Source organism: Ursus arctos, chromosome X (genome assembly GCF_023065955.2).
Source record: "Ursus arctos isolate Adak ecotype North America chromosome X, UrsArc2.0, whole genome shotgun sequence".
Taxonomy (NCBI): Eukaryota; Metazoa; Chordata; class Mammalia; order Carnivora; family Ursidae; genus Ursus; species Ursus arctos.
Genome location: NC_079873.1, coordinates 1094980 through 1108786, shown reverse-complemented (window position 1 = coordinate 1108786; position 13807 = coordinate 1094980).

Sequence of the window (13807 nt, the reverse complement as noted above, 5' to 3'; positions counted from 1 at the left end):
GCCTCCGAGAAGGGGCCGGGCTTGCCTGTTTCCTGCCAGAGGTCAGCAGAGGCCAAGGAGTCCGTGCTGCAGAAGGCGGGCAAAGATCCAATGTCCTCATGGGCTCCCGGGCCGGGCAGCTGGGGATACAGCTCATCGCGCCCGCAGAATGAGGGCGAGACCCAGCCTTCAACATGCAGCGGGTCTGGACACACGCGGGCGTGCTCTCGGCCAAACCAGCAGCTTGAAGAATGCAGAATGAAGCAACACGCATCTAATCTCGGCCATAGACATTCTGTGGCTGCCTCGTAAAACCGTATGGGGGAGGAAGCTATCAGCCGGCAGGCATGTCCCGAAACTACGGGTTTTAGCATGGAATGAATGGTTTTTCTGAGAGCTGAAAACGGCCCCTTTGTTGTGCGTGCAAAGTGGATTTATAATGATAAAATACGGTATCAGCAAAACCTATATATTTATACACGATATGATATACACTGTATATAAAAATGTAATATAAGAAGATATATGTTACTTATATATTATAATTATATAGAATTATGATTCCACATGGTTATATGGTCATATAACCATCATAAATTATAACCATATGTGATTGTGTCCTGACAATCATAACCCTGATGATATGACACAATGTACTGTTTGTATAACATAATTATATACTTTGTATATTATAATATAAATGTATTGTATATGTAATACACATTACATAATGTATATGTGATACACATTACATAATGTATATGTAATTCATATGTAATAGGATACATTGTATAACCATACAATCATATAAAATGGCGATATATAATGTTAGATTATATTTATATTTTAATTTATATTAATCAATATTAAGTGGTTACATAATCATATACAATGTTATATATGGTTACATACATTATATCATGGTATACATGTTCTATGTTATACAATCATTTATAATTGTTATATACATTATAATAGATATTACAAACTATTACACATTAATAATAGCGGTGTATATATTTATAATATGTTATGTGTAATATATAACACACATGTACTACATATATTACTTACATTATATAATATAGTATGTTATTATATATAATATACTATATATTATAATATCATAACTGTTATATACAATAGACAATATACCACATTATATACTATATCTTATTGTTATATAATAGAGCAATATGAGAGTATACTATAATAATATATAACATAGGGGCACCTGGGTGGCTCAGTGGGTTAAGCATCTGCCTTCGGCTCAAGTCATGATCTCGGGGTCCTAGGATCGAGCCATGTGTCAGGCTCCCTGCTCCATGGGGAGCCTCTTTCTCCCTCTCCCTTTGCTGTTCCCTCTGCTTGTGCTCTCTCGCTCTCTGTCTCAAATAAATAAATAAAAATCTTTAAAAAATAAAAATAAAAAATAGTATACAATGTATGCGATCTTTTATATATTTACTTATATATAACTTACATTAAAAGCATGCATTATGTTTTATATATTATATAATTTATTATTAGGATATCATGAACCGTGTAAAAGCAAGATGAGAACCAAACTGCTATTTGAGGCCCCCGACGCACAATGTTTTAACGAAGATTACTGGAGCTTCGCCAAGCTATGTGACAGGACTCACAACCTGGGGGGAAACAGTTACCACTTCCGTCAAGAGCGTTCTGGCTCCACGTGTGAAGCCGACGCTAAGAGGACCACGGGTTCGCAGACCCCAGGGTGGATCTCAGGTTGCAGGAGCCAGGTGTAAGGTGCAGGTGCACCCAGATTCCAGGCTCCGTCCAGCAGCCCCTGGAAGTTGGGAAGCTTGGCTCAGTTCTTCATGTGCCAGGATCAGCTCTGTGATCCTCACATCTTCCTCCTTCTCCCTCCTCTCACACAGTCCCGTCCACTCCCTGACCCCCAGTCTCCTTCCTTCGTCCTACTGACCCCACTCCTCCCAGGGCCGATTTTCCCTGGTCTCCTCCTCCAGGAACCGGCTCTGCCAAGGACATCACCATCCTCATCTTCAACCTCCTGTGTCCTGGTGCCCAGCCCTCCACACACATGGCTCTGTGTCTACCCCAGTCCTATTGTCCACCTGTATCAGTAGGGTTCCCAGTGAAACAGAACCAGTCGGATACGTGGACTGATAGAAGATAGATAGATAGATAGATAGATAGATAGATAGATAGATAGATGATGGATATGGTGGTTGGATGGATGAATGGATGGATGGATGGATGGATGGATGGATGGATGGTTGGATGGATGAATAGATATGATGGATGGATAGATACAGATAGATGATTGATAGAGAGATAGATAGATAGATAATAGTTATGATGGATGGATGGATGGATGGATGGATGGATAGATGGATGGATAGATACAGATAGATGATAGATAGATGATAGATAGATAGATAGATAGATAGATAGATAGATAGATAGATAGAATGGAAGGATAGATAGACGATAGATAAATGGATAGATAGATATGATGGATGGATGGATGGATGGATGGATGGATGGATGGATAATTGATTGATTTAGATATCATGTGATACATTCTCCCTCCACTTTTTTGTTCTATAAAGGACTTCAACTGATTAGACAAGACCCATTGACATTGGGGAACGACACTTGCTTTACTCAGTGCACTGACTCAAATGCTAGCCTCATCCTAAGAAACCTTCACAAATACACCTGGAAATAGTACTCGACCAGCTATTCAGGTACCCCCGATACCTAAAATCACACTGACGTAAAATTAAGCATCACGGTGAGAGGCAGTCACAGCTCTGTGGAGGGGCTGATGCACAGAGTGGACGCTCCTGGTGTCTCCCCAAGTCCAGCCTCACAGGAGAGCTCATGGCTCTGGTGCTAGTGAGGGTCTCCTCCCCGTGGTCCCAGTGCCGGCACACTCCCATGTCCAGAGGTGGCGTCTGAGCACCCCTGATACAGACAGGGCCCCGAAGGCAGCCGGAAACCACAGGCATCCCTGCCTGCCCTATCCCTGTAGCCTGTTCCAAATTCTTGTTTGTAATAAATCACTGTCGAAAGGAAAGATGCCATTTCTTCCAGGCTCCTTGGTGGGAAAACCATTTCGCCCACATCGGAAAACCCCGGACACGTCAACGTGCAAAATTCACAAGAAAACGTTCTCCTTTCCATCCCAGAGACACAGCCTGTGAAAACAACTATGGGATCAAACGTCTGAGTGCCTTCCTGCTTACTCCACCGCACGAAAATCCTTAGAAATTCCTCCTCTATCAGGAAGCAAGTGAGGGTCCCACTTGGCAAGTGGATTAGGAATATGGTGCCCGGCCGGCGCTCACACAGGAATGCGTGATTGTCCTCCCGTGAAAGGAAGCACATTCCATGCAAACAGATCCATTCCTCCTGGTTTGCTCTTCCTCTGATGTTTCTAAAACCCACACTGGGTTTGTAGGCAAGGCTGAAGTGGAGACCGTAAATCCTCCTGTCTCTTCGTGGGTGGGTGGCCCCCCGCAGTCCCTGGGGAACCATCGAATAATCCACAGTGGAGCTAGAAGAATGATCCGTGTCCTCACGGTGACTGACGCATCGTGAGACAAGCAGCAGGGAAATAACGCTCCCCGGAGTCTCTGTGGATTTCTGGAGTGACGACAACCCCCAAGAGTAATCCTCAAACTGGTCATGTGCCACGGGGTCATCTTGGAAGAAATCCCAAATGCCTCGGAAAGAAATGGGACAGGAAAACAGATGAGGACGTAAAAACAGAGCTCAGGAAAAGAAGCAGGTGGTGTTCCAGAATGTTCCCTCGCTAGTGGCTCTCAGAACCAGGGAAGGCACCCATGTGTGTGGCCACCATTTGGTGGGACCCAGTCCTGCACCCCATCTCCTGCAAGCATCAGCAACGGTGCTCGGTCCTTCCCCCTCCCGAAGCAGACACCTTTCATCAGAATGAACTCCTGGGGGCTTTGGAGACACATGCAGTTCAAGCAGCTTGCTCGACATTGAGAAACTCTTGTGCTGTGGCTTTCGACACGTCCTGAGAAACGCTAAAGGACCCGTCTGCACGTTAGCCATATTAGGCGATAGCTGTAGGTTTTTCTTACCTGCCCCGAAGACACAGTGACATCATGTGTCAGGTTTGCTGTCCTGGGACCAGGGGCCATTGCAAACCCTGCATGGCTGTGCTGTGGGCTGGGAGCCTGGAAACCAGAGTCTGAGATCCAGGCGGGGTAGGGCTGCTGAGTTCCAGGCAGGGCAGGGCCATGCTCCTTCCAGAGACTCCAGGGGAGGGTCCTTCCGGCCTCTTCCAGCTTCTGGGGCTCCACGTGTCCATGGGCTCGTGGGCACGTCCCTCCCATCTCTGCCTCCATCTTCACATGGCTTCTCCTCTGTGTCTGTGTGTCCTCTTCTGTCTCTTACAAGGACCCCCTGTCCTTGGATTTAGGGCTACCCTGATCCAGGAGGAGCTCATCCTGGGATCCTTTCCTTATTCACATCTGCAAAGACCCTTCTCCCAAACAAGGTCCTGTTCATAGGTTCTGCACGTTTTGATGTGAACACATCTCTTTTTTTAGGAGGGTGGGGGGTGGGGCGCCATTTAACCAAGTACACCTGCTGGTGCCATATTTTCCCCCACAGAAGCAGTCAGTGAATTGCAAGGTTCTTCCATTGTCTGCAGCAGCCAAAAGTGTCAGCAGACACAAGACGAGAACACTTCCCCCGGTGACTCAGAACAGAAACGGATCTGAGCAATGCACCTGCAAATGAATTTAGATATTCCTGGAATTCAGAAGCTCATGATTTCATCGACCTCTGTTTAAGGTAAAGCAGAGATATTCTTTTTTTTTTTTTTTTTTTTGCTTTTTTTTTTTTTTTTTATAAATTCCCATACCTGTGTCTGCAGGCTCTTGAAATGCACACGGGGAAATAGTAGGAACTATCCAGGTGCACCGAGAAGGTCATAACAGCAAAGGCAAAACACAGCAACTGCTATCCGATGCCCCTCACAGCCTCTCTGACCTGGGGCAGGGCGTCTGCATTATCTACGCTTCCCCCCCTCCAGCTCCTACCGAACCTGCGAACTGGATGTGGGTTCGGATGTGGGTTCAGGAGTCCCCCAAGACCACCCCCAAGTGTGAAATCCAAATTCCCAGCCCTGGACCAACCTTGTAAGCGGGCCTTTCTGAGCACAGGGGATGCGGACCTACTGCGTTTCACTTTTCTTTAAAAAAAAAAACAACAACAGCGTGATTAAGGTATATAGTTCATAAACCGTAGGACTCACGCATTTGGTTTGTACAATTTGCTGGGTTTTGCTACTGTCGTGACGATTTTTGAACATTTCCATCACCTGGAAATGACACCGCGTGCCCTGAAGCTATCACTCCTGCATCCTTCCTCTGCCTCCTGCCCTACGGAAACGTGCACGTCCTTTCTATCTCTGCAGACTGGCCTGTTCCGGACATTTCACAGCACTGGGGGGACACACGATGGGGCCTCCTGCGTCTGTCTCTCTCTCACGAGCGTCGTGTCTTCAGGGTCCATCCGCGGGGTGGCAGGTGTCAGAGCTCCGTTCCTGTTCAGGGCTGAGTCCTAGTCCATCCACGGACGGAACCTATTCTGTGTACCCATCCATGAGCTCACGCCCACCCTGGCTGCTTCCACCCTTAGACGGTGATATTTGGTGCTGGTGTGGACATTGGGGTGCACGTTTTTGTGTGGACGTGCGTTCTCAGTTCTCTAGGGTATAGACACCCAGGCGTGGAACGGCTCGGTCCCACCGTTCCTACGCTTCGTCCTTGGAGGCACTGCCAACCTATTTTCTGAAGCGGCTTATGTTAACTCTGTTGTGCACAGATGGCCCCTCTTCGTGTGTTTACTCTGTGTGAATACTGAATTAAAAGGTAATTCTTCACTCTGCCGGTCACTACGTTGTCTTCAGTCTGCCGGTCACCACGTTGTCTTCACTCTGCCGGTCACCACGTTGTTGTTCACACATGAAAGCAGTGGCTCGAGGCAACAGCTTGTCCCTGGGTTAGATCCCCGCCCTCCCCAAGGGGTGGGCCCCCTCTCGACCTTACTTCTCCTTGGGAATTCACTTGCTAAGTGTCTGCACATGGCTGGCCCCTCTCGCTGTGTCCACTGGGAAGCCAGTGGCTCCACTGGGGAGTATACTAATTTCCTGGGGCCGCCATAACCAAATCCCAAAGCCGGGATGCCTTAGACAACACTCATTCACTCCCTCCTGCTTCTGGAGGCTGGGAGGCTGAGATCCAGGCGGGGCTGAGGCTGGGAGGCTGAGATCCAGGCGGGGCCAAGGCTGGTTCCTTCCGGGGCCTCTCTGCTTGGCATGTAGACCCCGTGTTCTCCCCACGTCCTCCTGTGGTCTCCCTCTGTGCATATCTATGTCTTCATCTCCTGTTATAAGGACCCCCATCCTATGGGATCAGAGCCCACCCTACTGAGTTCATATGTTCAAGAACCCCATCTCCAAATAGAGCCCCATTCTGAGGTTCCAGGGATTAGGAATTCCAGATACAGACTTTGAGGTGGGAGCGGGGGACACAATCCAGCCCACGATCTACCCCCAAGACCAATACCGAAAAGTGCTCTCAGGAAAGGACACAGCCATGACTTTGCAAAACATTCCCACCTGTAACATTTCCGGCGTGGGGTCTTTGAGCGCCCAGCAAAGGCACTGCAGACGCGTTCACAGGTGGGCTCGTGTCGCCGGAAGCAGGTGGGTACCTTAGGGAGGACGGCCGCCTACCCCACAGACACGTGAATGCCGGGAGAACGTTAAGGAACACGAGGGGAACCCGGAGGACGGGGTCAAACCCAAGGAGAGAGGTCATCGTGCATCCGACTGCTGGTTCAAAGCACAGAGCCGGGCCCAGGCCGGCGTTCTCCCCGCGCAGCTGAGATAGTTTCCGCCACATCCTCGCAAGCGGAAGCCAGGGCCCACCTGCTCCAGCCTCACCTGCTCAGGAAGTCTCATTAAATTCGCTGCAAACTATTGCGGGGGACCTTCGGGCACATGAAAGGGAAGCCCGGCCTAATGAGGAGCCGGGCCGCCGGCGGCCACACAGACCACAGCTGATCAAATGTCAGGACTCCTCCCAGAACCCGACTCCCCGCGGGGATCAGAGCGGCCTCCCCACCCCGCAGGCTCACAAATGCTCAATTAGACAAACAGGACCTTTTCTTGCCCTTTTATCCCCGCTCTGTAACGGCCGGCGAATGTCATGGCCTTTGCTTTACAAAGCGCGGGACCTGCCCTGCGTGGACGCTGCGTGGCCACCTCCCAGGGCGTGTCCCATGCAAGATGAAATCAAGCTGCCATGAGCGCCAGCGAGGCCTGGCCCATTAACCCAGCGCGGAAATCACTAATGGCTCTAAACTTCAAGCCCCGGGAAGGGAAGAGCCCCACAGGATGTATTCGCTGGTTTGTCCTCGGTGACCGGGGGTGCTCAGCCATGCTTGACAAGTAGGAGCCGTGATGGACACGTAACTTCACAAGTAATGACCTGTACGTGCGGGAATCCATGCGTGTCTGGGAGTAGCTTCCTGAGCTGGGTGGAACGCTGCCCTCCCCCCCCAAATTACATCCACGCAGAACCTTGGAATAGGACCTTCTTTGGAAAGTGGGTCTCTCTGCAAATGTAATCAAATGAAGGATCTGAGATGAGGTCACCCTGGATCAGGGGGGCCCTAAATCCAAGGACAGGGGTCCCTGTAAGAGACAGAAGAGGAGACACGGACACAGAGAAGAAGCCACGTGAGGACAGAGGCAGAGATGGGAGGGACGCGGCCACCAGCCCAGGGACGACTGGAGCCTTCGAAGAGGCAGGAAGGACCCTCCCCTGGAGCCTCAGGAAGGAGCACGGCCCTGCCCCGCCTGGATCTCAGTGGTCCTGCCCCGCCTGGACCTCAGACTTCTGGTCTCCAGACCTGGGTGAGGATGAGTTCCTGTGGTTTTCAGCCCCTGATTTGGGGTGAGGTATTACCACGGACCCAGAACCCCCACACAGATGATGTTCAGAGCATTCTGAGCCCCAGGTGTCCCTGCTTGAGCTCAGCTGCCCGGAGATTCATGAAAAGCCTCCCCATTGATAACAAAAGTCAGAACAAACATCAGATGCCCTTGTATGAAAATCAGATCTGGAGGCGCCTGGGTGGCTCAGTGGTTAAGCGTCTGCCTTCGGCTCAGGTCATGATCGCAGGGTCCCAGAATCGAGTCCTGCATCTGGCTCTCTGCTCAGCGGGGAGTCTGCTTCTCCCTCTGCCCTTTCCCTACTCGTGCTCTCTCTCAAATAAATAAATAAAATCTCTAAAAATAGGTATATGCTTCCTCCTGCTTGTCTGTCTCTGTGGATTTAATTTTCACACCCAGCCAGGGAGCCTAAGAGGGTCAAGAAAATTGTACGGACTGTCTTACAGAGAGAGTGTCCTCACTGGTGAGACACTTGGACACCAGAACTGTGGTGTTGTTTTGTTTTTTGGAGAGATATATATATAGGAGAAAAATATATATATATATATATAGGATATATTTATATATGGGAAAACACATTTTGAAAATCTTGAACATTGCATTTTCTGGGAAAAGCCTGCAAGGCAATTTCCTTTAAATAAATGGCACACACATGTTCTGTGGTTTTATGTGAATCAACTGATGTGTACAAGCCGCCGAATGAGCACACTTACTATCCCGTGTCCCGGAGGCAACAGAAACGGACCACGTGGCACAGTGTCTACTCCGAGAGAACTGCTCAATTCATGAGGATTCAGGCAGAGCTCGCGCGTCTGTTTTTATGGCACTAAGGGAAAACCGTGTGTGGGTTTTTGCAGACAGCGAAACCCCACCGTGGTCGACGCCTCGGGGAGCACATGGCGGGGGTCTAAGGTGCAGGTGTGCTGCACAATAGCCCCGGCTACAGAGGGCACGGGGGCCAGCTCAGGGTCGTGGCTGGGGCTCCTCCGCGTCAGAGCCCAGGAGCAGGTAGCAGACGCATCCCCGAGCAGGGTCCCTGTTTTTGCAAACACAAGGTGTGGCCATGCCCCTTGGTGTTGGCTTTTCTGTCTTCCACATCTGGGTTGAGGCTCAGTAGATGCACAAAGCCCACAGTGAGTCCATTTGGCTGAACACACAACGTCTCCAAGGTGGGGCCGCAAAGCACAGAGGAATCACTAAAGCCAAGGCGGGTCTGCACGAGACCGTTTCTACTCACAACGTCCAGAAGGAGAAGGGGTCAAGGACACACGCATCCATCCCGGTCAGGCCGGGCAAATGCAGGAAGGCAGGCGGTCGTGCTGCGTGGCGGGAGCCGCCGGACCCACAGCCGCAGGAGTGGACGGAACGCGTATGTCCGTGGCTATGAGCACCGCGTCTTCTGCCATTTCCACGGGCGACAGCCGTTGGAAAACCGTGCTTCTGGGCTGACTACGTCAGCACAGGAAACAGGTGATGCCACCATCTGCTTGGCTTAGTGTCTCTCTGGGCTTCCAGAGCCAAAGCCAAGAGCGTGAGCATGGCTTCGGAGGAACGGCGTAGACACGTCACAAAGGGGGAAGTCATGAGGGTAGCCCCATCGTCCCGAAGACCTGGAAGAAACCAGCCCCCCCAACTCCAACCCCATCGCTCCTGAGCAGATTTGCAAAGGCTCCCCTTCGTCCTCATGAAAACCCGCTCATTTCTCCTCTGATCCATGCAACACCTGGAACCGGGCAACGGAACACAACAGCACGGCCGCCTACCACCCCCCCCCCCCAAACCCCGTGACCTTCCACCAGCGGCCACCTCTCGCTCCGAAAACACACCAGGGTCCAGGGACGCCCTTCACAACACGGTGAAGTCGAAAACGTATCACATTCTGCACCCACCCTGGATCCCAGGGTTTCTGCGTCAGACACCCCCTCCCAGACCATAGAGAAAATGCCTCCAAATCACAGGCAGTGCCCAGAGCGTCTCCCCCCATGGGTGGAATTACTAGTGATTCTTCTTAGTCTTTACTCGTTTGCATATATGCTGATGTTTTCCCGCCGTGAACGCGGTTTGCTTCTGCCTTGCGGAGACACCTGTGTGGTGTTCTCGTGGCAGACGTGTTTCTTGCACACGGAGCCTCTGTTGTTGTGCAGGCCCTAGGAGACGTGTGGGTCACCTCAAGCCCACGGTGAGCTCAGGGCAGGTCGCCCCTAAATATCCCACACTGGCATATGGATTATGTTTGGTAGAAGTTACTTAACACACAGCAAGTGCATAGAGGACACTGAGACCCTCCTGTGTCCCCCTGAAAGTAGGAAACAGATTTGCCATGGCAAGCATGCCCTCCCCATACTAAGAATCAAAAAGACACCTTTGTCACCAGAGATGAGGATGTACAAGATGAGAAAGCCATAGAAAAAGACTTTACTATTTTTGTTTCTAATGTCATACCTCTGCCTCAATTCTGTTCCGAATTCCTTACTCAAGACAGCTCCCAAACCCCTGTTTTCCTGACCCTGTCCATCCCTCAAAAAATGTACTATCTCGGGGCGCCTGGGTGGCACAGCGGTTAAGCGTCTGCCTTCAGCTCAGGGCGTGATCCCGGCGTGATGGGATGGAGCCTGCTTCTTCCTCTCCCACTCCCCCTGCTTGTGTTCCCTCTCTCGCTGGCTGTCTCTATCTCTGTCGAATAAATAGATTAAAAAATCTTTTAAAAAAAATGCACTATCTCTCTGGTCAGAATGTATAAAAACTGCCTGCCTCGGTCATGTCTTTGGGTCTCAATTTCATTCGTGGGCCTCCATGCACACATAATAAAACTTTGCACTTTTTTTGGTCGTGTTAATCTGTCTCATACTCATTTAATTCCTAAACCAGCCTGGATATCCCTGAGGGGACGTGGGGAGGAAATCTCTCTCTCTTTGCCCAAAAAGGGCCACCGTGGGATGGGACCCTGGAGCCCAAACCCAAAGGTCAGCATGAGCTAGCCACTCACAGGTCATAAAAGAATCCCAGAAAACAGGCATCGTAAAAATCTTGGGCGAGGGGAACCGTGCAAATGCTATTATTCCTAAGAATACTTCCCAGTGGCCCAAATACAGCAGAATGAGGACGACCCCCCCCCCTTTGTAAGCAGAAACATAATGTCAACTTTCCTTTCCAAAAGCATAAACGATCGTAAACCAGCAAAAGCCAGAAAGCACTGAAAGCACGGGGCAGCGTCAATTACGTTAATGAGACAAATTAACCAGTGGCAGCCAAAGGAAAGACCATGACCTGGACATTCATCCAAGAAAATAAAGCCCATAAAGTGTGCGCTTCACTAATCATGGGAGAAATACAAAGCAATGAATGGGTGCGTGAGGACATCGGCGGGTCATTTATACTAGCAAACCATGAGCAATCCCCTGGACGTCCTACAGAAGGAGAAACCGTTGCGTATCTTTACGCGGACACAAAAAATCACACACGCAGTGCAATGTTAATACACCAGTCCCGTCTCCACCGGCAGCAGCAGGTTAAGGATTAGAAGTCATCCGTCAAGCATGAGAGGACGGAGAGCCCGTCTACACCTGGAATCCCTGGACAAGCGCGTGTCTCCAGGCCCTTCGGTCACCATCTTCGCCCCATGACAAAGGGTGTCAGGGTGACGTTAAATAGGACTGCATGAAGGTGCTGGGAATATCCCAGGTCATGAGACCCATAACACATGTTCATCCTCACGGCTGACGTGCTGGATCAGAGTTCCGTCCTGAGTACGGAGTGGCGGCGGTCCAAATGGCATTTTCCCCAGCCAGCTCTGTCATGGCGTCCTTGGTTTCATGAGCCCTGCCTGGCCATCGCCTGGTGCCTCCCACCCCACACGCTTCCATCCCCAACTGAGCCGTGTCTCAAACACCAACATGCTCAGAGGTGCCCCATCCTCAATCTTGGAGGAGCTGCTTGGATATCCCCCGACAACGCCCCACAGGGCCCCCTCCTCCTGTGTAGGATGATGATGCATCCCCCTTCCAGCACCTCCGTCCATGTTACAAATTCACTCTGTGTTTCAGAGACGGGCTCCCCTGGTCAGAGTGTGCCAACAGCCTGCACGTCCCCCATCGTGATGCGTGATCTCACTGTCACGAGACCAAGGGGCAGTAGGACCAAGACGGAAATGACAGATTTCCAACAAACTCCCTGAAGTGAGCCAAGGTACCGATTCTGTTTCCCATCAGAATTCTACTGGACCTCCTGTGTCGCGGCTCCTTGGGCAGTGCCCCTGCTTCGCCTCACAAATTCTCTGGACACCGTCTTGCACAAAAATGCAAGACAAACAGGAAGCTCTGTGATAAGGAGATGAACAGCAGGAGGGTGGGGAAAAACACGAGTGTCATCTTGGCTAATGTGGGTTGTAAATTCCTAGCATAGACATTTTACAGGGGAGGGGGAGGCTGCCATGGAGGCCGGTCTCATTAAGGCAACATCTGTTTACAAAAAGATAATCTAGCATTCTTTCCCCAGGATGAATTTCTAAAGAGACGTCTGGTTGACCAGCAGGTTGAAGAGATGATGTGCCAAGGGTGCCCCCTGCTGTGCACTGTGACAACTGCTCATTGGCACCCGGTCCCCTGACCAGGGAGATGGCTTCCTGGAGAAAACGTCCCCCAGCCCTGCCTTCCCACCTGCTCAGGCCGGAGTCCGGTTGGGGGTCAGGTACCTGGGGAACGATTTCGCTATGAATGATGCTTAAAAAGCAATTTAGGTTTCTACTTTTCTGAACCTGGCCTTTTTTGTAGGCATTTAAACCTACTAACATCTTATTATTTTAAAAAAAACAAACAAAAAACCCCCAACTATGTGACTTTATATTTGTTAAGGAATCATATCAGAAGATAAAAAGGAAACCCTGTGGGATGCCTGGCTAGCTCCGTCAGGGGAACATGTGACTCTTGATCTCTGGGTTGTGAGTTTGAGCCCCAAATTGGGTGTAGAGATTACTTAACAATAAAACGTTTTAAAAGCATTTTTAAAACGTTTTATTTATTTATTTTAGAGAGAGAGAGATAGGAGCAGCAAAGGAGAGGGACAAGCCAACCCCATGCTGAGCACAGAGCCTGATGTGGGGCTGGATCCCAGGAGCCTGAGATCATGACCTGAGCTGAAACCAAAAGTCCAACTGAGTTGGTTTAACCAACTGAGCAACCCAGGTGCCCCTAGAAAATATTTTAAAAGTGAGAAACTATGATATTGTGCAGCTGGTGAGGACAAGTTCTGATAAGGAAGTGTAACAAACGTTTATACAGCCTGACACTTAGGGAGTTACTTGCTTCCCTCCTGTGTGGGTCCAAGGCTTAGACATCACAGGTGGGACACTCCGGTAGGGTGAGCTCAGAGAAAGGGGATTCCCAAGGGAGCCTGTTGCACACACCACCACCACCACCACCACCACCCCCCCCACCCCCCCGCCCAGGTCTCAGGGTGCAAGTGCAAGAGGGTCGGCTCAGAGAGAAGAAGCCAAACACCTGCAAATCCTGGGCAGCCAGCATTGGTGAAACCCTGAGGAAGAATTACCCCGGCTCTTCTCTCTGTTCCCGCCCCCTTCTGTCCTGCCGCTGCCTCCCATTGTCTAAGCCCACCAGGAAGTCATTCTGTCATGGGGCCATGCAGGCGTCAATCATACAGGGCACTGAGCTGTGCAGAAATGGTTCAGCGTGAACCAGGAGGATCCCGTAAGGGAATCACCAGTATCTGCACGGGGCGGGGGCGGGTGGTGGTTCTTCCCTGGTGTGTCGTCACCAAAGGCACTGGGCTCCTCACCGGGCTGGTCCCTGCGTGCATCCGAACCAGCGCTGCAAATGCAGT